This window comes from Barbus barbus (assembly GCF_936440315.1).
Source record: "Barbus barbus genome assembly, chromosome: 49".
Lineage (NCBI taxonomy): Eukaryota > Metazoa > Chordata > Actinopteri > Cypriniformes > Cyprinidae > Barbus > Barbus barbus.
Genome location: NC_136727.1, coordinates 15,132,273 through 15,156,588, shown reverse-complemented (window position 1 = coordinate 15,156,588; position 24,316 = coordinate 15,132,273). Strand labels below are relative to the sequence as shown.

At 36.3% G+C, this 24,316-nt stretch overlaps 1 long non-coding RNA gene across 1 annotated transcript in view; it reads right to left on the bottom strand.

Moving 5' to 3' along the window:
• LOC306867796 overlaps positions 1-17,531 on the bottom strand; it is a 47,545-nt gene extending 30,014 nt beyond the window's left edge. The window contains exons 1-4 of the long non-coding RNA XR_013784058.1: positions 17,415-17,531; positions 17,074-17,309; positions 13,514-13,585; positions 13,227-13,282 (exon numbers count right to left, since the gene is read on the bottom strand). This is a non-coding gene — a long non-coding RNA (uncharacterized lncRNA). The remainder of the gene's footprint in view (positions 1-13,226; positions 13,283-13,513; positions 13,586-17,073; positions 17,310-17,414) is intronic.
• Positions 17,532-24,316: the final 6,785 nt, after the last annotated feature.

Here is a 24,316-nt window from a genome sequence, read left to right as displayed (position 1 = left end):
AGCTAAATATGTTTAACATGTGAATTCTTGCTAAATATGCAGTTATATTATGGGTCGTTGGCATGAATTGTACTCGTGATGGAGCGCTCTTGGAGCAAGTGAAAACCACGACACTCCGACTTTTAAAAAAATCCGCTCCTCGCTCCATTCAAAATTACACGGCTCCACTCGCGCTCCGCTCCGCTCACATACTCTGATTGTGAGTAACAGTTGCTGTCATGAAAGATCTATTTCAGAACTAGCCGCTATATCAAAATAATCTGGCTACGGGCGCAGGCCAGATATTATTGCTGGCGGGCCACTTTTGGTCATTCACTCAACCATTTCAACCCAAAAGGCTGCTTTATTCAGGTATTTGTATACTACAAACTAGGTGTTGAAATATTATTTTAACTTTGAACACCATCTTATGAGGCTCAACAAATGAGCAAGGCATCACTGAGGTAATGCTGCAGCCTTCGCATCACTTCATTGAGATCAATGCAGCAAGTGCTGATGCCAGTAATGTGAAATCTCCTTAAATTCAGCATAAATCAAAAGTTGCCATAGTCTTTCCTTTGTGAGATAATTCTGAGTGATAATTCTTGAACAAGGAAAAAAATTGCAGGGCAGGGCTTTTGTTGTGATCTCATGTGAGATCTCTACCCTTGTACCTATAAACACATCACCAGAAAAAAAGAAAAGATGTTGTTGCAAGAGGGAGGGGAAGTTACACAGATCAGCCACAGCATTAAAGCCACTGACAACCGAAGTGAATAACATTGATTATATGGCACAATTTCACCTGTCTAGGGGTGGGAGATATTAGGCAGCATGTGAATGGTCAGTTCTTGAATTTCATGTGTAGGAAGTAGAAAAAATGGGCAAATAAAAAGACCTGTATGACTTTGACGAGCCAAATAGTGATGGCTAGACGATTGGGTTTTCCTGGTAGGCAGTGGTAAGTACCTACCAAAAGTGATGCAAGCAACGGCTTTCAGAGTCATGGGCGCCCAAAGCTCATAGAAATTTCTGAAAAACTTAATGCTGGACATGAGAGAAAGTTGTCAGGACACACAGTGCATCACTGTTTGTAGCCCCAGACCAAACAGAGTGCCCATGAGACCTCTGTGCACTGCCAAAAGAGGCAGTGTGATGCTCTGCTGGAAAACCTTGGGTTCTGGCATTCATGTGGATTTTACATTGACACGTAGCACCTACCTAAAAATTGTTGCAGACCAGCTAAGCTCTTTTCATGGCAGTATTGTTCACTGATGTGGCCTCTTTCAAGCAGGATAATGCACCCTGCCATGCTGTAGAAATTTTCAGAAAAGGTTTGAGGGACGTGGCAAAGAGTTCAAGGTGTTGCCTTATATATGAAATATCCCTAACACCAAACCCAACCCTAAACCTACACAGTAGTGTTAACAAATGCAAAAGTGATATAAAATGCATTTGTTGATGCAGCCGTGCTATTTTAACTTCCTTACGTGGACTTGAGCTGTTTTGTTGAACCGTAGTTTCACAGGGTTCGTACCGGAGCTCTTCATCACTCAAGTGTGCCTAGGTTGACCTTTGATGTGGAATCATTCAGTTTATTTTTTTCCGTTCAGTAAAAATATACTGGAGAGCTTCTTTATAATTGAAATTGAAGTTTTAGCTTTAATTGCAAAAGACGAAAACGACACAGAAAACTAGAGGGGCTTTTGCTTCAGACTAAACATGATCTGGAAATCTAGGTAATACAGCATCATAACAAAACTACACGTCTGTACTACAGTCTTGCTGTATGGCTCAGAATGTTGGTGAGTTACTAAAGGCAACATGAACAAGATCAACACCTTCCACAGTGGATGCCTCACAGGGATATGTCACATATTCTGGCCTATGAAGATCAACAATGAAGAACTGTACTAGAGAACAAAGGGCCATAGCGTAGTCATTGAGATCAAACGCCGTCCCATCCAATGGTTTGGACAAGTCCTCAGAGTGGACCGGGACCGAATTCCAAACACTGCCTTGAGATTGACTCCAACTGGCAGAAGAAAATAAGGGCAACCAAAAACAACACGGAGATGTACAGTGATGGAAAAACTAAACTTGCTGGGTCTGACACTGGGTGAGGCACAGTACGCTGCAAATGATCGAGCCAAGTGGAAACAAATAGTTGATTCCTTATGTCCTACTATAGGGACGAATAGGAGTAAGTAGATGAGAACGTATTTCTAATTGAAGTGACACTGTTTAATGCTGTAAATCTATTGTATAAAGTGGTATATGGTATAAATAAATGTCTTGTGACTTGACTGCAGTGCTGAATTGCAGATCTTGTTTAAACATATCAATATCGCTATGATCAGGTGCTTTCTCATATTTTTATAATCAAAATGATAAAACATGAAGATTTATGGCCCTTTTCCAACACAAAGGAAAGAATACAAAATTAGAAAGGCAAAGACAGGAAACACCCTATAGGTGTATAGGGAAAATGAACTAATAATGATATTACGAGTCAAGATAGACAGGAGAACACAATGGGACACAACATTAGGCAGAACTGTCCATGCAACACTGTTTGAGGATTTACAGTGCAGCAATTTAACATAATCAGTGCAAGCATGTTCCAAAGCATTGGCAATTTGTCAAATTGTGAAAATGCTTTTATGATATGACTAGATGGCATAGAAGCTGAACAATGGTTTTGAGAATTTTAATTGTGATCTGAAAAATTTATCAAAGCAACTGAGGAAAACTGTAACATGATCAAATATTTAAAAAATGCTTAACTTAATGAAGTGATGATGGTGAGGGGGACTTAGGTGTTGTGGTCAGAGCAAATTTGACTGACTTCCTCTGCTTCATGTGGGAAGGGTTTTTTTCTTACTGTCTTTGCTTCAGAGATGCAGTAAATTCATCTTAACTGTTGTGTGGAGAGAAGCAGATTTCAATCTGAAGCATCTTAATGTGTTTTCATCATGAAGATCATTCAGCTTCAGCTCTGTGAGTTTATTATGGTTTATTATGATGCCGATGATGATGATGATGATGATATATATATATATATATATATATGTGTGTGTGTGTGTGTACACTATGATATCAGTATATTTACATGCTTTGTAAACTTATTATAAATTATAAGTAGTTTTATGTTATGCACCACAGGGGTTTTACATAGGTAAATGTACATGTTATTTTTTATTTAATTTATTAATTAATTTATTATTTTTATCTTATAGATTTATTAATCTGTTGTCAAGCTGCAGTAGCAGATCTACTGACTGATTTGGGATCAAATGTGATCATAAACTGTGATCTTGATGAAAATGATGTTTACTGGATTTTACTGAAAACAGCAGATCCTCCAACGGTGATTCTACGGTCATTCTCAACATCATCTTTTTACCCTAATAAAACATTCAGAAAGAAATATTCAGTGCAATTTAAACATCGTCTGGTTATTAATAATGTGACTGCTGATGAATTAGGAGTTTATTACTGTATGAACACAGAAACACCTCTAAAACTCAGCAACAGCACCAGACTATACTTCAATGGTAAGTTCATTTATTCCTTTAGTGATTAAGGTATATTGATAATCACTGCTTATACTAACTACTTACATTTTAAAATAATTTGATATTCATAAATTACAATACACTGCCTGGCCAAAAAAAAGGTGCTGTCTGGATTGAAATAAGCAAATTCTTTTTTTACGGTGGCCGAGAGAGTTCAACTTCAAAAAACACATGCAAATAGAAAAAGCACCAGAAAATCAAGAAAACATCTTCATCGGTTTGACAGCAGGTGCTGCAAATGCTCACAACACAACCAAATGAAGAATTTTATTAGCAGCCATTTCTTTGTTTGGTTGTGTTATTTTCTATGTGCAGTGTGTTTCTTTATTTGTTTGTGTTGTGAGCATTTGCAGCGCATGTGTTTTCAAATTGATGAAGTTGTTTTATTAATTTGCAGGTGTTTTTTTTCTATTTGCAGCGCGTTGAGCTCTCTCGGCCACCGTAGACTTTAGGATTAGATTACTGTTGCATTGATTAATGTGTTTCTGGCATGTTATATATTGGCAAAAATTATTTTAACCCTAACTGATGCATAGCTTTTCATTTATTAATCAACGATGGCAGATAACGTACACATATTCCAGAATGACATTGTCAATGCAACCACAGAGTCCTGCGCTTAACCCTATTGAAAGTCTTTGGGATGTGCTGTATAGTTGACTTTACACGGCCTGTCCAAAACACACTCTAATATTTCATTGGATCGCCTTTAGCTGTCATAACATTATGCTTTTGTTGTGGCATGGTTTTGACAACAATATGCAACATCACAGCAATTATTTCCATCAAGAGTTGCTAATTTTATCTTGTATTAACAATGAGAGATTTAAACCACTCTGTAAAGTCTACTCCAGCATATCCTAAAGACTTTTAATATGGTTCAGCTCAGGAATCTGTGGTGGCCAATTCATACATCAAAATGTAATGTTTCACAATTTGGGTCCAGTGAATCCTGTTATTGTCGTCCAGGAATATAGACATGCATACATCTTCCGACATGGTTGTTTGAGAAGTAAAAAGCTACGTACTGCATCAGTTAAAAGAATTGTTGCCAAACATACAACGTGCCGAAAACATGTTAATCACTGCAATTACGGTTCAGACATAAATCTAAAGTATTTGCTTATTTAAGTATTAACCTTAAGTGTTTGCAGTGTAAATTATCAGTATTTAAAGTGGTACATATTTGTAGCACTGCACTAACAATAGCATTTTTTACAGTAACACACTTTGGACACTTTTTATTACAGAATCAACTCAACTAACTGAGTGTCACAATCATACAATGACTAAGGGTATTGAGCAGAATCAGACACAATGCAAGATTATTATCATCATATTTGGACTGATGAATGGGCTTCTGGTTATCGTGGTGGTCGGTGAGATATTTTCAGATATTTATATTTTATGAAGTTCTCCTGAATGTTAATTAAATATGTAAATATTCTTAATTTAGGCTTTTAACTCTTTCATTAATATTATTCCATTTATGTGATATAATTAAACACCATTTTTAGGACTGGTAAAGGTTTTTGTTGTTGGAAACAGAAGGTCTGCAGAACAATCAGAACAACTTAACGCTGATCTACAGCAGATGCAAGTTATGGAACCACATCAGGACCAATTACATGTAAGAATATGTGAAACCATCTCAAAATCATTTTTGTCTTGATAATTATTGAGGATTCTTGCTGGTATGTACAATAGCATTCTTTAATGTTTAATTTTGGTTCATTTTTGGTTCATGCTAATATTGCTCTTTCAGTATGCCACGGTGGACTTTTCCAAGCTGCGTAGAAATATTCGGTCCAGCCAAATCAACAGCACCTATGCTGCTTTAAACCTGCCGAAGTCATGAACACATGAGTATGATTGATTTTATTTTCATTGTGTTCACTTTTTCATGATTCTGAAATGCTGAGACTGAATCTGAGGAAACTTCAGAAAAATATTGTAAAAATGTTAAATAATTTAAACTCAACAACATTTAATATAATTAATGTTTCATTCTGCTTTCTAAAGACTGGTTGGAAGTCATGAGATCACATTTATTTAATTGAATTGACAGTCATAGTTTTATATTTCTCTCTATGTGTATATCTGAAAGTATACTCTAATAATGTGTAGAGAATATTACCTGGAAAATATTAAGTTCTAGTAGACACTTTTTCTTTCACTGTATTATTATTGTGTAAATGTTTTATACAGAAACATATGTACCTGTCTTTGTATTTAGTGATTCTTGCAATAGAGTTGTTATATTTGCTGGTTGGTGGCATCAAAAACCCCTGCTTCAGATGAAATGAGTGTTTAAGAACTTTTCTATTTACTAGTTGGTTTGCGTTTCTTTGAAGTAGCTGTCTTAAGCAGTAACTGGTGGAAACTTTTGTGAGTGGTTGTAGATGCAAATATATGTATGAGAGTGGATGGAGAGTGTGCACAATATTCAATATTTTTGTGAAGACTGATTGGTTCAGTTGCAATGCTGTTGGGCTGAGAAGAGGTTCATTTTACACAAGATCATAAGATGGTCAAGTCTGTTAGCTTGAAATGTTGTGGCTTGTCAACCTACTTTCTCAAAATCAGTTCTCAGGGCTTTTTTTTTTTTTTTTTGCCTTTGTGTTTTAACAAAATGTAAGTGTGACGAGTCCGTCTGCTTGTTTTTTTTTTTGTTTGTTTTTATATATATATATATATATATATGTTTTATTCTGAAAAAACATCTGTGAGTATATTTTGGTATTCGAATCAGAAAATAAAAATGTGTTTGCAAATGAATGGCGGAAATGTTTTCTAGAAGGGAGTGATCCTTTTACTTTAAATGTACATATTTTGTACTTTTATATTGACACGACTGTCTTTAATACCTTATATTATTATATTTACATTCATTTTACAATTAGTTTCACAATACATAAATATAGTATATACTTAATAAATTACCATATTTAAAACACACGCAACAACTTGGCCCAACCTGACATTTATAAAAAATCAAACTTGAGAACACGGTTCAGCCTTTTAGTTAAAATCTACCTTTATTATGAAGTTGCTTCATTGTTATGTAATATTAATAGTTATAATAGTTGCTTCATTATGCTAAATATATATCTTTGTGTATGTATTTGTCCATTTTTGACATGTAATTCTTAATATTCTAGAACAAAGATCTTTAGCTGGTTATACATACTACGTATGCAGTTTGTTAAGTAAAAAATATAACACTATGCAGTGTGTTATATTAACTAAACTCATGTGAAGTGCTAAACCAAAACCAGTGTTCCACTGGGTTTGGCACTTGACAACCAGCGACTCTCACCTTTGTCTACAGTGGAGGTTAAACTGTGAAACGAGTGCAGTGTTTTTCCAACACCTTTATGTTTATGAAGTTCTCACAGTTGTCTTAACCTCAAATGGAAAGTGTGTTGACTTTGTTTACTAGACCCACACAATGCCCAATTAGCACTTGCCAAGTGTTCATGTATGTAAACCACGTTCACAACTCTTATGCTGAAGCTTTTATTGCTGTGATTGTTCAACAAACTGAAACTGAGTCATTTCACATGAATCTTGGGTTAATCTTGAAATGAAATAAATTATTGAAATAAAATAAATGATTTTGCACAAATAAGTGTTGAAACAAAGCCTTTTTGGGGAAAAGCAAGTGAACATAAAATTAAGTATTGAAGGCCTATTGCTGAAAACACAGACAAGTGGGGTGATACGAACAGTGAAAAGCAGGCACTTGCAGAAGGGGGGGCTTTGGGGGCTCAAGCCCCTGCCTTTTTTGAAAATTATTCAAAAGTGCCCCTCTCAGACAAATAGCAAAGATATTGTAGTCAATAAAACTAAATTCATTTGAATTATAATTAACATGAAAACGTGTACAAAACGTTAACTAATCGCTCAAAAGTCTGTTTATTTTTTACATATCTATCAATCTAAGGCATTGCTATGGGATGCGTGTCGCGTGCTTTTTACTTGACTGACTTATATTCCACAGTCTGTTCGGAAACCTAGGCTCTCAAATATGGTTCTTTCAGTGTGTGGGTCACAGAAGAAAAAAAAATAAACCAAACAGTATTTAAAAAAATAAACAAACAAATCATCAATAATCAAATCTAGTGTGTCGATGTAAATACAAATCCATATATTATATATTTTAGAATATTACATAATTCATCAATGTCCATTTGTCATGTAGCCTATAATACACCAACCAATCACGATCTGGCACAAGTTCAAATTTCATTGGACAATAATGTGAAGTGGAGCAGTCATTTTCAGTTCTTAGTCATAAATTGGTTGAAAATTGCATGCGATAGACGAGCTTATATTTGTGGAGCGATCTGGATCTGCGGTTTGCCTCATTTTATAAATCAAATTACATCGCTGAGAAAATGGATGCTAAATGACTACAGGCACAAAAACGTGCAGTGCCAAAAGTCGCAATAATGGTAATCAGTATTCAATTCACTTAAATGTATGATGCACAGTTTACTATTTCATGAAACTCTCATTGTTAATGAAGCCCAAGTGCCACCTACAGGCCTATTACGTGAAGTGCACGTTGGCGAAATGGTGACGTTCTTACATTACATTCACGTTTGGATAGTTTTAGGTGTAGTGCAGATGGTACGTTATTTTAAAATGTCACGGAGCATTAGACTTATAGCGCCACTCAATGGACATTTCAAGTCAGAACTGCAGTAACACCTACAAAACCAAGTCACACAAAACATACCATAGGTAAAAAGACCGAACACTCTTATAGCGCCGCTCAGTGGACATATCACATCGAATATGTCACGAACCGTACATGGCGGTACGTATTTCGCGTCTTGCGAAAAAGTTCCCGAAGGTACGTTTTCGCCATGAGACCAGGTTGGAAATGTCCCAGTGCTGCTGACCAATCAAATCATGATCTGAGGGTCAAATCTAACAGTTGTTTAATATTTATGCAATATTTCAGTATAACAGCTTTTTTTAAACAAACTTATAATTTGAGTAAATTTTAAAACTCTGTTGCAATGGTTCTTTGTTCAATCCACACATTCTTTATAAAATGTAATGTTTGTACAAATACCCCTATGTTTATTATTAGCTTTAGCTTGCTACATTTATGTTGATTGCTTTGGTGATTCATAAAATGCAAATAGATACTGGTTTTTCAGAAAAAAAAGCATATAAAGGAAGGCAAAATGAATACCCGTGGCTCCTGATGTAGCTCTCTTATGAAGCGAAACAATCAGTCTGTGCAGGAAACTGAACATAATTTAGAACAGTATTACCTGTAATCCATAACCGAAAACAATGGGGAAACTGGTTATTTTGGACAATTAGCTTCTGTTAAATAATTGATTCACCAGTTTGTTTACATAATGGCACAAAAATGTAACATATGCACAGTTATACTATTAAAGCACCAGATAAGATGGGAAACGTGAATTTTTTACATGTCTACAGCATATAATGTGAATAAACTTGTCTCAGCTCACCTTTTTACATAAACAATAAGAAACCATAAATACGTTTCATTTGAGTGCTCAGTTCAGTTTAGTGAATAACTGAGGCACTAAATGAGTTGGCAAAAAAAAAAAAAAAACATCAAAGGATCATATACATCAGTATTTTGGCTCATTTTGAGGGGGGAGTGTATGGTATGTCCGAAAGTGAGTTCCCCTTCGAATGGGAACTTGCTGTGTCCTCTAGTGGACACTTTTGGGAACACCCAGCATGACCAGTGTCTGAAGCCGTGATTTAAACACAACAATGAAATTGGCCAATGATATGTGTTATGATATGTCTGTGATGTTGCTATTGGCACAACCAAGATTTTATAGGTCATTGTCATTTAAGCATATTTCATGAGTTATATATATTCGGAAGTACAGTATAAAACAATTAAATTAGATATTTGAAAAAGAACATGATCAAAATTAGAGAACATTTACAGATACCTCCCAGTTATTGGTGTTAATGGCACCTGGTGCTAATTTCCTTAATTAGGTGACAAACCCTATTTAACTGGCAGCATTCCTGTGATTTTCACTCAGATTGCAAGATTGTGATCCGTTCCAAAGAGATTGAAACCCTGCGACAGGAGGGTGTCCAAATGAAGGCCAAAGGGATGACACTTTCGGCCACTGCAAGATAAGTTAGTCATTCCAAATCAGTGATTTCTCGAAAATTGCAGGTTTACAATTAATTCATTCCAGTCCCCCCAAAAGGCTGGCTGTCCACGTAAGACAAATCCTTGAGAAGACAGGATAATGCAGGGACTTTCAATGGGCAATCGGTTCAACACTGGAGCTGGAACTGCTTGCCAGTTCAGTGCCGTACAGGGTAAGGACCTGTCTCGGCATGTTTAAGAGAAGTTGACCTGAAAGTGCACACTGTAGTGATGAAGCCACTCATCAGAAGAAAGAATAAAAACAGCTAAACTTATTTTTGCTGAGGAACATGTTGTGTGGAGAGAGGAGAACTGATCCAAAGTTCACTTCAGTGATGAAAGCAAGTTTCATTTATTTGGGTCTGATTGGAATTTTTTTTTTTTTTTTCGGCTTCAAACTGAGGAAAGACTGAAGCCGAAGTGCACGAAGAAGTCAGTGAAAGGTGGATGAGGAAGTGTCATGGTTTTTGGGATGTTTTCTGCAGCAGGAGTGGGGCCTCTTATACAGCTACATGACCGATTAATGCAAATGTTTAACAGAACCTCCTTCAGCAATATGCATTTCCTTCCCTGCCAGCATCTCCCAATCAGCCTGCAATGTTCATGCAGGACAATGCCCCAGTCACACTGCAAAACGGGTAAAGTGATCCATTGAAGCTAAGAACATTGAAATAATGAAATTACTGGCGCAGAGGCCTGATCTAAGTCACTTTGGGGACAAAGTCATGGCTAAGAAACCCACAGTTACCGAACTGTGGAAGAAAGTGAAAGAAGAGTGGACCAAGATCACACCAGCACAGTCTGAGAAACTTTCATTCAAAGCAAGGGTCTCTTCTTACTAATTTCTGGCAGCTGTAACCCTCCACAATTTTAGTTGTAATCTTCTTTGTGCTACAGTGGCTACTGTTCTCTAAGTTTGATCACAGTGTTTTGCACAAAATAAGGTTTTTTGTTGAAATGCCTTTTTGTTAAACATGTTAGTAGAACAGTAGTATACCTACAGCTAATATTCCTTCAAATTTTGAGAAAAGGTGATTTAAAATATTTCGGAAAAAAATACAGATTGTCTAATTTTGTGTGTGTGTGTGTTTTCTGCTTTAAGCATGAGATGGGGCCCTTCACGGGGGTCTGCCTTTCTCATAACTGATTTAACAGATGATGCCACTGTCTGAAAGTGAATTCTGTTGTTAGTTATTTGCTGTAAGAGGGAACAATATAAACACTGGTGGATCTGGTCATTTCTTTATGAACCAAATACATCTTACCCCTTACTTTTATTGCACTGGTATGGCCTCTGTAAAGAAAGACTCTTTCTGATTTGCCGAAGTCTTTTCTGAAGGCTTAGAGCTTCTCTGCTGCCCTCTGCAGGCCATTCGTCAAAGCTCTGAATAAAGTAGGCTATCACTAAAAAAGTTTAGTAACTACATCATCCTCACAGACTAGACCAAAAGTAGTCATCTTTACAGATCTTTACCACCGTCACTTTCATCAGCAGCTGCATAAACCCTGGTCTTGTAGGGCCATTTCTTTAGATCTTTGTATTTTCATTGTGCTTTATACAAGTTTAAGTTACACTGAAATAGTATGAATATGGTGTAAATTAGACCGAATTATGCTGTTACTGGGAAACTAAGGACAAGGCTCATCTAAATTACCGCTTACAGTGTGCAATGTCACTATACAATATTACAAAGAATAGATAGCTTTTTTCATCCAGTAGATGGCCCCACACAACGAGACAAATACAAACATTCAAAAAGATGCTCTTTATAATAGAGCAGTAGAAAGATGTGTAATTACAATGACAGTTATGTTAAATGACAAAATTCACTTTATTTCTTTAGGTTATATTTTTATAGTTTATAAACCTCGCTATATTTTGTTGTTTATGCTTAAAACAAGAACAATTTTGTTTGCTAATGACTTAATAGGTCTACAAGTAGTATATTCTCTAAATACATATCTTAATGTCTTATTCTTTTAGGGAGTTTTAATGGAAAACATGGTAAAAAAATACTTTATATTTGACATATGTATTGACAGAATTTCCTCAGTCAACATCCTTGTTGGTTCTGGATCAACATTTCAATCGACCAATCAGATTTCAAGCTTGGGGTATAGGTTAGAATTCTGTTTCATAAACGTGGTAAGGTTTATAACATCATTATTTACATTAGCCTACCTTTGTGGTCTTTGCTATTGTATTCCGATATCATTACGCCTCAAGCTATTTTCCAAATTCTGCTTAGGGCCCCATAAAGGCTTGGGCCGGCCCTGGGTTAGTGTGTAACTAACAGTTTGTGCTCTTCCAACATTAGTATTCAGAGCTGTATTGCAGATCTGAACCCTGACTACAATGATTTATTTGTATCTGTTTTATGTTTTTGCACACTCTGCACACAGACATTGTTTTCACTGATGTGTTATCAGTATAAATTTTAACATAAACATGAAATGCTACATAAATAATACAAAATCGATTTGATACTGGCAAACACAACATGAGAAAGAACATTTGTGGTCGAGACAACAACATATTGACAAACTCATTTCCTTTAGCAACAGCAAAAACACTTATTTGGCATTTCACTAGTGAACATTTTTGAATAGTGAGGACATTTTGGACAGTATGGTCAATGTGAAGTATGGTCAAATGTGCATACACTAAGTAATAATAATTGAATTTAAGAAGTTGATATTGTTTATTTCCATCTTATCATTCTGGTAAAACCTTAAATGCACTGTAAGACTAGCAAAATCAAACTAATATGAAATAATACTAACTGTGCCTGCATTGAAACCCAAAAGACAGTAATACAGAATGCTAATACTAATTGCTAATGACTAAATAAAAGTAATATTTACAGTTGATAAACCTTATAGTCATTAATTAATTGATTAATGTTATAATGTAGAAACGGTTTCCCTTTTAATTTCAGTTAAAGCATTTGATGACCAAAACACAGCAGGCCAAACACAAATAAGGGCAGCAAACTACATTAGATCTTCGTTGCTATTTGTCTGTCCAAATAGCATTTCATTCAGAATTCATCAAACTTACCTGATCATCATGGTCACATCCCAATGGGGCTAATTCAGATAAAGCCAACATGAAACCCATGGAACAATCCTTGTAGGACCCATAAATCAAGCCCATATCATGCCTACACTGGCATTACCATGCACTGAATTTTCACCATTATTAACATTGAACATAATTCTGATCTTACTCTGAACTTACTATCTCCAAATCATCTGTCTGTTATGTCTGGACTTTAATTAATCAATAAAAAACATAACAAAAGCATATTTTTCATTTCAATGGTTAGACCACAAAGTACTGAGTTTCATTCAAAATTTAATTTGATATGTAGTTATAAATGTAAGTTGGTATTTTCAGCAGATTGCTATAGACATCTTTGCATCTGATGTGACATTTGATCCAATTGATGAAATGTACAGCAGTCAATTACATGAGTAAATATACACAGACTTACATGCAACCGATGCTTCATTTCATGATCTTATATGTTCCTGCTGTCCTCATTCTGACCTATACAGAGAAAAATGAAAGAGACAGAAGTAGGAAATACAGCCTGGAAATACAAATTGGCTTGTCAAATTGTTTAAAATAATTAATGAACAAACCGTTTTTCAACAACAAGAAATTACATGTTTTCTTTTTATATGTGGGCTCAAAGATCTGCCTCATAGTTCCTCTCTCTTGCTTAGATCTTGACAGATTGTTCAGTTGCTGTGAGACTCAAAGATAATATTTACTCACGGTCTGATGATAGGAGGAGATAGCTCTCAGACTAGATGAGCAGGCAATTGACCAAAACATCCTCATTCTGACCTATAGAGAAATTAAACGAGAAAGAAAGCAAAAGTCTCACATTCACAGACTTGTCATTAAATTGCCTTTCAAACTCTGCTTGTTTATTGGCACACTACAGTATCAGCATATAGGTTTGGTTGCTAATTTCAGTTAAACTACATTTGAATGTGAATTCAAATGTCCAGTTTAAAATGTTTTTTTTTTTTTAATTCTTGGTTATTTGAACATTCTGAAACAAGTAGTAACATTTAAACATCCAGCTAAATGCTTCAGGTGTAATTGCTCCATGAACATTTTGAGAAACAGAAACTTCTTAAAGACCAGATATCTATGAACAAATGTTACTGGAAGAACGTCTTTGTTGTGAGAATGTTTCCTGTTAGCTGGGTTGTTGTTTCTCTCTGTATTTACAGCTAATTCAATGCAGAACATCTAGTTCTAGTATCTGAACATCTCTTCTCTTTCTTTCTGTATAGGGTGTTTTAAGTTTTACGAGACTAAACAAACCCACTGTCTTGCTGTCATCTGCCTTAACACAAGCAAAACAAACATCTAAACACACACGTGCACACACAGTGCTGCTAGTATATTCATCGATTCTCATCCTGTTCATTTTCGTTGTACAGCTAATATAAAAGTAGTTTTACAATAAACCATATTTGTTTTTATTCAGAGTATCAGTCAATTTGAATCAATCTGACACACTTTCTGTGTTGATTTACTCTCATTTCAATACTGTTTACTGTCCTGCACAGATGTTGCACAATAAATATAATTAAATGAGAACAATGAATCTGTTATGTGAGTCCAGGAGAAAGCAAACTGAGGCATAGATCTATGTGCAGGTTTTAATAACGAGGAAACAAGAACAAACAATAAGCCAGACACTAAGAAATCTAGGAATAGAAACACAAGCAAAACCATTAGATTCAACAACTAACGAAGCACAAGGGAAACACAAGGGCTGTTAATACACAGGATAACCAAAGGAACCAATGATTAGCTACAGTATGGGAACTAACAAGGAGTGGGTGTGGTCCAATGAGTGTCTAGGCACACAGCAGACAGGGGCAGAACACACACAGGAAACATGTAATAGAACTGACAGAAGCCAAAAACATGAAATCATGAAAACACACTGCTCTTGTGTCTGTTTTTATGATTAACATCTCACTGTTCATGCAGCTAGAGTATGAAGTTATCAGATGAGATGTGGGCCATGTTCGTGCTAAAAAAAATTGTTTCACATCTGTGTGTTTCTGAAACCCTCACAACAGTTACTGTAACAGGAATGCCATTCCTCAAATTCTACTAGATAGCAAAATCAGAGATAGATGATCTGAGATGTCTGGATCTGTATGTCTCATGAAGTCAGGAAACACCCTAAGGTATCAGTATCCCAACTATATGTTTTAAAAATATTTTGCTAAGTTGTGAAAACATTCCTTAATATTCTCTGAATGTTAAAAATGTCCAGTTATTTTCTTTTCTTTTCTTTTTTCTTTTTTTGGTTACATTAAAACATTAAAAAATATTTTATTTAACTGTATTATGCAAACATAACAGGAACATTGCATTTCAATGTTCTCTGAACATTCTGAAAAAAGTATTAAATATTTAAAGTAACAATTGAAAAATGTCTAACAATTTTTCAGGCAAAAAATGTTCAATTAGCGATGCATAAATAACTTATTTGTGCTTTCTTGTGCTTAAAAAAGCAAACAAAACAAACAAAATCATGTTAACAAAAATAATCTCTCAATGATTCTACGTTATTGTGTAAGATTTTTCAACTGGACATTTAGTTTTTATTTGATGTCACCATTGTTGAGATGCATTTGCTGCTTGTTGATGTCTGTGTGCATGAATAATATAGTAGTTCAAAACTTTATTGTGCACAGCATGTTTTTAAAAATCCGTACTAAAACTGGATTGCTGCAACACTGCTGGCTTTCATGCTGCAGTGTCACAGGGTTGGTGGAACAACACACTTACGACCAGGCTTCAGACGAGATCAGTAAAAATGACCTTTTTTGGCATTCTTTGAAAATGCAAATGTGAAGGTGTATGCTGAACACTGAACATTAATCTCCATAATGGCGACTATCCAAATGAAAGACTTAATGAGACTATATTTTCAATAAAACAGTCTCATTAAGAACTTTTATAGACAAATGGTGTGAAATGAGTGTGCGTCTCTTCTCTTTTTTTCTGTTGTTGTTGTCCCTGTGTCCTTCAGTGAATCTGCTTTTAACAGGCTTGGCTGAGAGGATTCTATATATCAGAAATGGGCAAACTCGGTCCTGGAGGGCCACTGTCCTGCAGAGTTTAGCTCCAGATAAGACTCACCTGCCTGTAGCCTTCAAGTACTCCTGAAGACATTGATTAGCTTGTTCATGTATGTTTAATTAGGGTTAATTAAGGGGAGGCAGCCGTTTTCTCACAACAGTACATTTTGTTTCATTTATTCACCATATGCCTAAGTTTCAAATATTATTTGAAGTGATATTACGTAGAACATCGTTGGCTTTCTCTGGCTCTCTGCACTGGCATCAGGCAAAACTGGAAGTGTCTATGCACACACTTGTTAAACTGGAAATCTAACATTGCCTCCATATCAACTAGCCCATTATAAATGTGTCTCCCTTAAAAAAAACATACTGGTATCTATTATAGCATCAAGTACAATGCTTAAATGTTGTAATTGTTATTAAGACATGTTGCTTTTCTTACTTAATGCCTTGAGTAATTGTAGGGGAAGTGAACCTTTCACATTACTTTCAATGAAAAGATTTTTTCTTTAGCAAATAATCCATAGAATTCTGAGACAAACCATCCATCCATTCTTGGAAATGTGTTGAGTTTAAGATGGTTGCATCAGATGAATGGCATCAGTAATGTTTTTCCAAACAGGGACAGATTACACATGCATGTCTATCCCACTAATTTCACAACTAGGTAGCAAACTCAAAAGAGGAACTATGACTTGTGGAAAGTACAAAACTGCAACATCATACCTTTGTAGAAGAGATAATAGTAACTTTAAGACTTTAGTTTAAGGCATTAAGATTACAATTCAGTCTGACTTCAAAAGCATCTCAACTGTTATTCAAAATGAACTTTTAAACTGTATATTTGGTATCTGTAAGGAAGATGTTTGTCATGTTGATATATTGACATTTTCAAATGGCTTTATTTAAGAAAGATGAACATTTTAACATTGACGATTGGCTAGAAATACATATTATCAATAAGAGTCTAATTTTTGTTTATTATGTTTTATAATATATTTTGAACCTTTTTCATATAATGTACCTTTTGCATCCCAAAAGTCTAAAGATTTTTTTTCTATTAAAAATATTATTTGTTTGTTTGTTTAATTGTACTATTATTCTGAACAAAGCAGAATAACTTATCAGTATCACTGGTCACATAATGGCATTTGTGACAAGCACTGTATAACTGAACAAATGGAATACAGCTAAGAGTTTGAATATTTGACACACCTTTGATGAAGAACTGTGCTTGATTGGTGAAGATGGAACACATCTTTCTTGATTCTTCGCTTGATTTTGAAGAGGAAATATTGTTTGTTTTATGGTAAGTTTAGGTTGAATTTGTAATCATTTTCACATAGTCCTTTTCCTCAGGTGCAATGCCACAATATACAAAGCATCACAGGAATTCCATTTTGAAGGTTCTATGTTGGGAGCGTCTTGTTCTTCAAGTTTCTCGTAGTGACCTGCAAAGATTTTAAATAGTGAAGAGAAATAAAAAAAATAATAATAATAAATAAAAATATATATAATTTACAAATAAAATAAATAAACAGAGGAATGCGACTTACTTTAAGGTTATTTTTTTTCGTTTGTTTGTTAGGTTTTGTTTTTGCCTCACCTGTCTCTTTCTATCCCATCTCTGTGTTAAAGAGGTATTTACTCCAACCAGATGTCTGAGAGACTGTGCAGGTGAGGAAAAAAACAGAGAGCATAGTTGGGATGGGAGGAGCAGAATCCACATGACGACAACTAGTGAAAACTATTACGGGAGTTTCAAGTTCTTTGAAAAACATCTATGAAACATATCTACTCTTTATGCTCTATTATGGTTTCACTAATAATGCACATATATTGCATAAAGCATCCATATTTGTCTATGCCTATGTTGATTGGAATATTAAAAACTTGAAAAGTATTAATTTAAGGTACATTTAGAACAGATAACATTTTTCATTTTCATTTTACCTGATAAAGTATCATTTATACGCTGAGCGCAGCTTTATTTACAGCCATTACCTGGGAAACTGCTATATTTCTGACGTTTCAAAAGCACCTCCTACTGGCAGAGAATGAATGTGCATTTTCAATAATCCAGTCTGCAGTTTTTATTCAGGCCAATGCGAAAATCCACCCACATAAATCTGTTTTACATAATATAATAATTTATACTTCTGACTCATCCCTTTTCTTAAAAAAACATGGTTTAAAGGTTCAATTGTGAGGTTTATCATTTTATAATTTATTTTATTTTATTTTATTTTTGTTAAAACTTGTATCTCAACGGTAAATCAATTGTTGTTTTGTGGTCTACAACATGAAATAATAAAAGTGTCTGATAAATTAATAAATGTAAATGAAAGAATTCCTTTATAACATGTACATGAAAAATGTAGAAACATTGGACACAACTATGGGGCACCATTGTGCAGCAGCAAGCATCACAATAAAAAATAAACCTCAAGGTTGATCTAGGTAAATGTGTGCAAATGTATAGGGCCCCATTCCTATATTTACCTGGGGCCCCCAATTCACTAAATCCGCCCCTGCCCATTACCATCATTAAGATTTTATGTGACTTGTGCTACAGCAGACCTTTTGTTGGCTCAGACTAGATAGCTTTAGTTGCCCTAATGCACAGATGAGTCTTAAGACCCCAACATCCTGTTGCTGGTTTGTCCCACCTCGGACCATCATTCTCACCACTGCTGACCTGGAGCAACCCACAAGACTTACTGTTTCAGAGATATTGAGACGCAGATGCCTCGCCATAACAGTTTGGCCCAAACCCAAAGTGGTTCAGAGTTTTATTTCTGCTCATGCATTTAACATGTTGATTATGAGAAATGATTGTTTCACTGCAATATTTGCTTCATAGGTCAAAATATCTTGGCTTATCAGTGTTTAGTCAAAATCTGAAATTTGATGTCTAGGTGAAAACCTTGTGGAAGCAAGGGCATATCTATCTAGAGTGTATTCAACTTTTAGGTAACACTTTAGAATACTGATCCTTTGTTAATGAATAACTACACAGGAATAAGTCACTAATGCACAATTAACATTGTGGTAACTACTAGTAACTAACAAGAAACTCTGATTAATGAATTAGTAAGTAATAGTGCTTAGTCGAATGTAGTAGTTCACTATTAGCTAATCAGTAACTATTAATTTTTCATACTTCCCTAAGAACTACTAAGAACTACTTTATACAGGTTCATAATGAATATGAATAATACATAATGAATAATTAATTATAAAGTAAAGGTCATGGTAACCCACTAGTAATGACTTAAGTATTACCAATTTCTTCAGAAGGAATTACCAATTATTTGGATCAGTATTCTAAAGTGAAGATCGTGATAACCCCCTAGTAACGACTGAAATCACTGTAAGCTTTTGAGAGTTTTGTAAAGTATTGGATAGTAACTATTCAGGTGGTACTACATCCTTCTAAAGGAATTATTAATTATTTGGATCAGTATTCTAAAGTGAAGATTATGATAACTCCCTAGTAATTACCAACGTTATTGTAAACTTTTGAGGTTTTTGTAAGGTTTTGGTTAGTAATTCATTTTGTTAACACTTAAATCATTACTAGTGGGTTACTGTGATCTTCACTTTATAATACTGATCCAAATAATTAGTAGTTTCTTCAGAAGGATGTAGTAACACTTGAGTCATTACTGTACAAAACCTCACATATATCTCAAAAGCTTAAAATGATGTCAGTCAATATTAGGGAGTTATGATGCTTTTCACTTTAGAATACTGTTCCAAGTAATTAGTAGTTCTTTTAGAAGAATTTGATCATTCTTAAATCATTATTAGTGGGTTACCACGATCGTCATTTTAGAATTAATTATACATTATGCATAATTCACATTATGAACCTGTATACAGTAGTTCTTAGTAGTTCTCCAGGATATATATAAAAAATAGCAGTTATTGATTAGCTAATAGTGAACTACCAGTTTCAACTGAGTGCTATTACTTACTAAATCAATAATCATAGTTTCTTGTTAGGTAATAGTAGTTACTACAATGTTAATAGTGCATTAGTGATTTGTTCCTGTGTAGTTATTCATTAACAAAGGATCAGTATTCTAAAGTGTTACCAACTTTTATTAACCCAGAAGTGTCTATGATCAAACACAATCAATATGCAAATAATACATTAGTTAATAAAATTGATGGCTTAGTAAGACAGAAAAGGGCTTCATGCAAACTTCATGCTGACTGAGCTTGAACTAAATGAAAATTCAGTCAGATTGAAAGTGAAAGTGTTTCTTGATGCCGTTTTGGCTGATCTCAAACAGTTACTTGTGTATCCTGCACAGAAGTTAAAAACTAGTGGGAAACACATACACATATTTATATTATGGTATAAATGTGACTGCATGCATGAATATTTACTATAGATCCCTTAAAATGGGATCATCATATCTTGATTATGACTTTCCTACACAGACTGCTAGGACTTTCACACAAGTCCACACAAAAAAGATCCAGTAGAATCAGAAAAATCAGGATCAAGAGAAGAAAGAAGAGGTCGACCATCTAAGACACAGAGTCTGATTTCATCACTAGCACTAATGCAGGTTTGAACATTAAAGAAATGGGAAGGGGCCGCAGTTTTATTGGGCTTGTTTTTGGGTCTTGGCATTTTTCTTGATACATTTTATATAGACTAGACTGAATGATATCGTTACTGTTAAAGTGAATCTACAGTACAACTTACATTGTGCTAATGCTATATTTCGTTAATATAAATGTCATTTGGTTTAAAATTTTAAGTTTGTCTCATGTGTCACTGAAAATCTCAGAGAGTTGGTTTAGGTTTATATCCCATATTATATCAGGAGTGGACAACCTGATCAACTCTATGTGAAGGAGATGTGTTGCACTGCTTGAGGAAAATGTATGTTTGACACAAGGGCATGTATGTTTGACACAAGGGCAACGAGTACATTTGGGACTTTCTCAGAAGAATATTTCCTTAGAAGTAAACGTGATTTTGCTAAGTAGGATGTGATTCCTTGAAAAACATCCTTTTTGGATAAATATTGGTTGTCCCTATCAACCAATCAGATTGCAAGATTGGGTTTCAGACTAATGTTAGTGTTAGGTTAAGGCAAGCTCACACTTAATTTATTTTTTCAGCTTATACTGCACATGAGTGTTTCTAACACATTGTGAGGAAGTGACAGTAAATTTGACATCTTGCTCTTTTCTGACCACCGTAACCAATCAATATTTATTTTTCCTCTTTTGTAAAGTACATAGAAAACATTATCAGTTTTATTTTATTTTGCTATTGGAGCAAATGAGAATAGTAAAATTGTATTTGTTGGTGTTTCCTTTCACCACTATAAAAGTTAACTGTGACAAGTCATGGTAACTTCCACTTCTGAGAATCCTAAAAGGGGGTCAATTAAGTTCGATGTATCTTTTCAGCCAACCCGTTCTCATCAATCTGCATATAAATAACACGACTTTACACTTTCCAGTTGCGTTTCACGAGTTCACACTTACATATATTTAGCACGAGTAAGGTAATGCGTATTTGGTGAGTATAGTAATGGCGTGCTGTCCTGGGGAAGGGCTCCGGGCTCAGGAATGGCCCGAACCCAGAGTACCCCCCAAACAGCAATTGTGTTGGACAGCCGCCAGACTAAGAACCCCCCAAATACGCACTGAGATCTGGTGGGAGCTGGTTTTGAGAAGTCGCCTGTATGGCAGGCCGAAAGCCTGCGTGCTCCATGGGAGCGGCTTGGCATAGGATGGATAGGCCCGACCGGCCGCTGGTGGACTGCGTGGTTGGGCGCCCGGTCGGGAGGGTTCGAACCAATGCTCAGTGTGCTCACTGCATTGGAACAAGTGAGCCCTACCGGCCGATTGAGGAGGAGGCTCTCACCGGCATCCGAAGGGAGGTCAATACTCGCGGCGTCGGACAGGTAAGCCTCGCCAGTAGTTAAAAGAAGGTAGGGGTTGTCTGGCCGGGAGGTTCTTGCGGCATCCGATGGGAGATTAATACTCACTGCGTCGGATGGTTGAGCCTTGCCGGTAGACAGACTACAGGGTCAAGGTTGCGTGACCGAGAGGCTATTGTAGCATTTGACGGGAGTTCAATACTCACGGCATCGGACAGATAAGCTTAGCTGGTATTCAGGTGGAAAAGGCGGGGTTTGCTCAGCCGGGAGGCTCTCGCCGGCATTTGACGGGAGATCAATACTCAAGGCGTCGGACTGTTAGGCCAAGATTGCTTGACCGGAAGGTTCTTGCCGTGTTCGACGGGAGTTCAATACTCATGGCACGAGCAGGTAGGCATTACCGGTAGTTGAACGGAAAACATATTCGGAAGGCTCTTGCCGTGTTCAATGAGAGTTCAATACTCGCGGCATCGGACGGATAAGCTTCGCTGGTAGTCGGATGGAAAAGCCAAGATTTGCTCGACCGGAGGCTCTCACCGGCATTCGACAGAAATTCAATAATCACAGCGTCGGATGGATGAGCCTCGCCTGTAGTCGACAGAGAAACGTATTTGCTCCACCGGGAGCGCTCTTGGAGCATCTGACGGGGAGTTCAATACTCAGGATAATTTGAGTCGGCTAAAAGGGGTAGATGCTATGATGATTACTTGTCTGTTCCTGTCTGCTCGATTGCTCCTGTCTGCCGTTCTGCAGAGAGATTTGCGATTGTAGCTCCGTGTAGCTTCGCTTTCTGCTGAACTTTACTATCACTCTCTGTTGTTTAAAGTGATAACATATAACTTAATTCCCTCCAAATTTCTGATATTATCTATCAAACTAATCTGACTAATTTGATTGTCCGCTTTTAATCTAAAACCGCGAGTGCAACGCGTGTGCCATGCGTTAGTATTCGTTAGCCGGTACGGAGTGCAGTACGGAGTACCTCAAGGCTCAGTACTAGGGCCGTTACTGTTCACACTTTACATGTTACCCTTGGGAGATATTATCAGGAGACATGGTGTTAGCTTTCACTGTTATACTGATGATACTCAGCTCTATATTTCTTTGCGGCCCGGTGAAACACACCAAATTGAGAAACTAACGGAATGCATAGTCGATATAAAAAACTGGATGACGAGTAATTTCTTACTGCTAAATTCTGAAAAAACAGAAGTGTTAATTATCGGACCTAAAACCCCCACATGTAATAACCTAGAACACTATCTAACACTTGACGGCTGCTCTGTCGATTCTTCATCATCAGTTAGGAACCTAGGTGTGCTGTTTGATAGCAATCTTTCATTTGAAAGCTATGTTTCTAGCATCTGTAAAACTGCGTTTTTCCATCTCAAAAACATATCTAAATTGTGACTTATGCTCTCAACGTCAAATGCAGAAATGCTAATTAATGTGTTCATGACCTCAAGGTTAGACTATTGTAATGCTTTATTGGGTGGTTGTTCTGCACGCTTGATCAACAAACTACAGCTGGTCCAAAATGCAGCAGCTAGAGTTCTTACTAGAACTAGGAAGTATGACCATATTAGCCCGGTTCTGTCAACACTGCACTGGCTCCCTATCAAACATCGTAAAGATTTTAAAATCTTGTTAACTACTTAAATAATAATTCAACTTACTACTTATATAATAGTTCAATAGTTTACGATTGTTGCAGCATTTCTATCATAAAGAAATTGCCAAATACTAAAAATTAAGTGGACATTTGAATTAAGAGTGGTTTAGCCGAATGGAGATTAGATCGCACAGTGACAAGTAGATGATTATCGGGCCATTGGAGTCCTCTGTAGGCTTTGATGTAATGCGTATGCATGTTATATTGTTTGATACATTTTATCAAGTTTGTTCAATGGAGCCATGTTATTTACTTTTGATACTTTATTCGAAACGATTATTATGGCCTATTGTGGCCTGAAATGCATCTGTTACCCAATTGCTCGTTAGTGATGGCCTTGGATGAGGGGTCTATGCCCACACCTGCCGGGATCCGTGCTCGGATGTTGTAAGCCACTAGCGGTGGCTCCGAGGCAACAGTATTTGGTGGGACGAGCAGTGATGTTGCTGTAAAAGAGGATATTGTGACTTTAAATGAAGTAGAGAGCTGAGAGGGAGAGGAGAAGGGGCCTAAATTTCCATCAGAGGCAGCCTCACGCGTAATATCGGCCTCTGGAGCTTGAGGTGGGAAACTGATGGAAGCGAAAGAGAAAAGGGAGTAAAAGAAAAGATGTGAGGGTCTGTTGCGAGCGGAGGCAGCCTCGCGCTTGCTTCGCCTACTGTAGCTGTAGACCACAGGAAGGGAGTCCTGAAAAACTTGAGAAGCCTGCTCTGCCTACGGGAGCTTGAGGCCACTGAAAAAGAAAAAAAAAGGGTTATAAGTAGCGGGAGAAAAAAGACTGAGATGTGTGGGCCTGTGTTGCAAGTGGAGGCAGCCTTGTGCTTGCTTCTGATGCTGTAGGCCACGGGAAAATGGTTTGTGACTTTTAGCA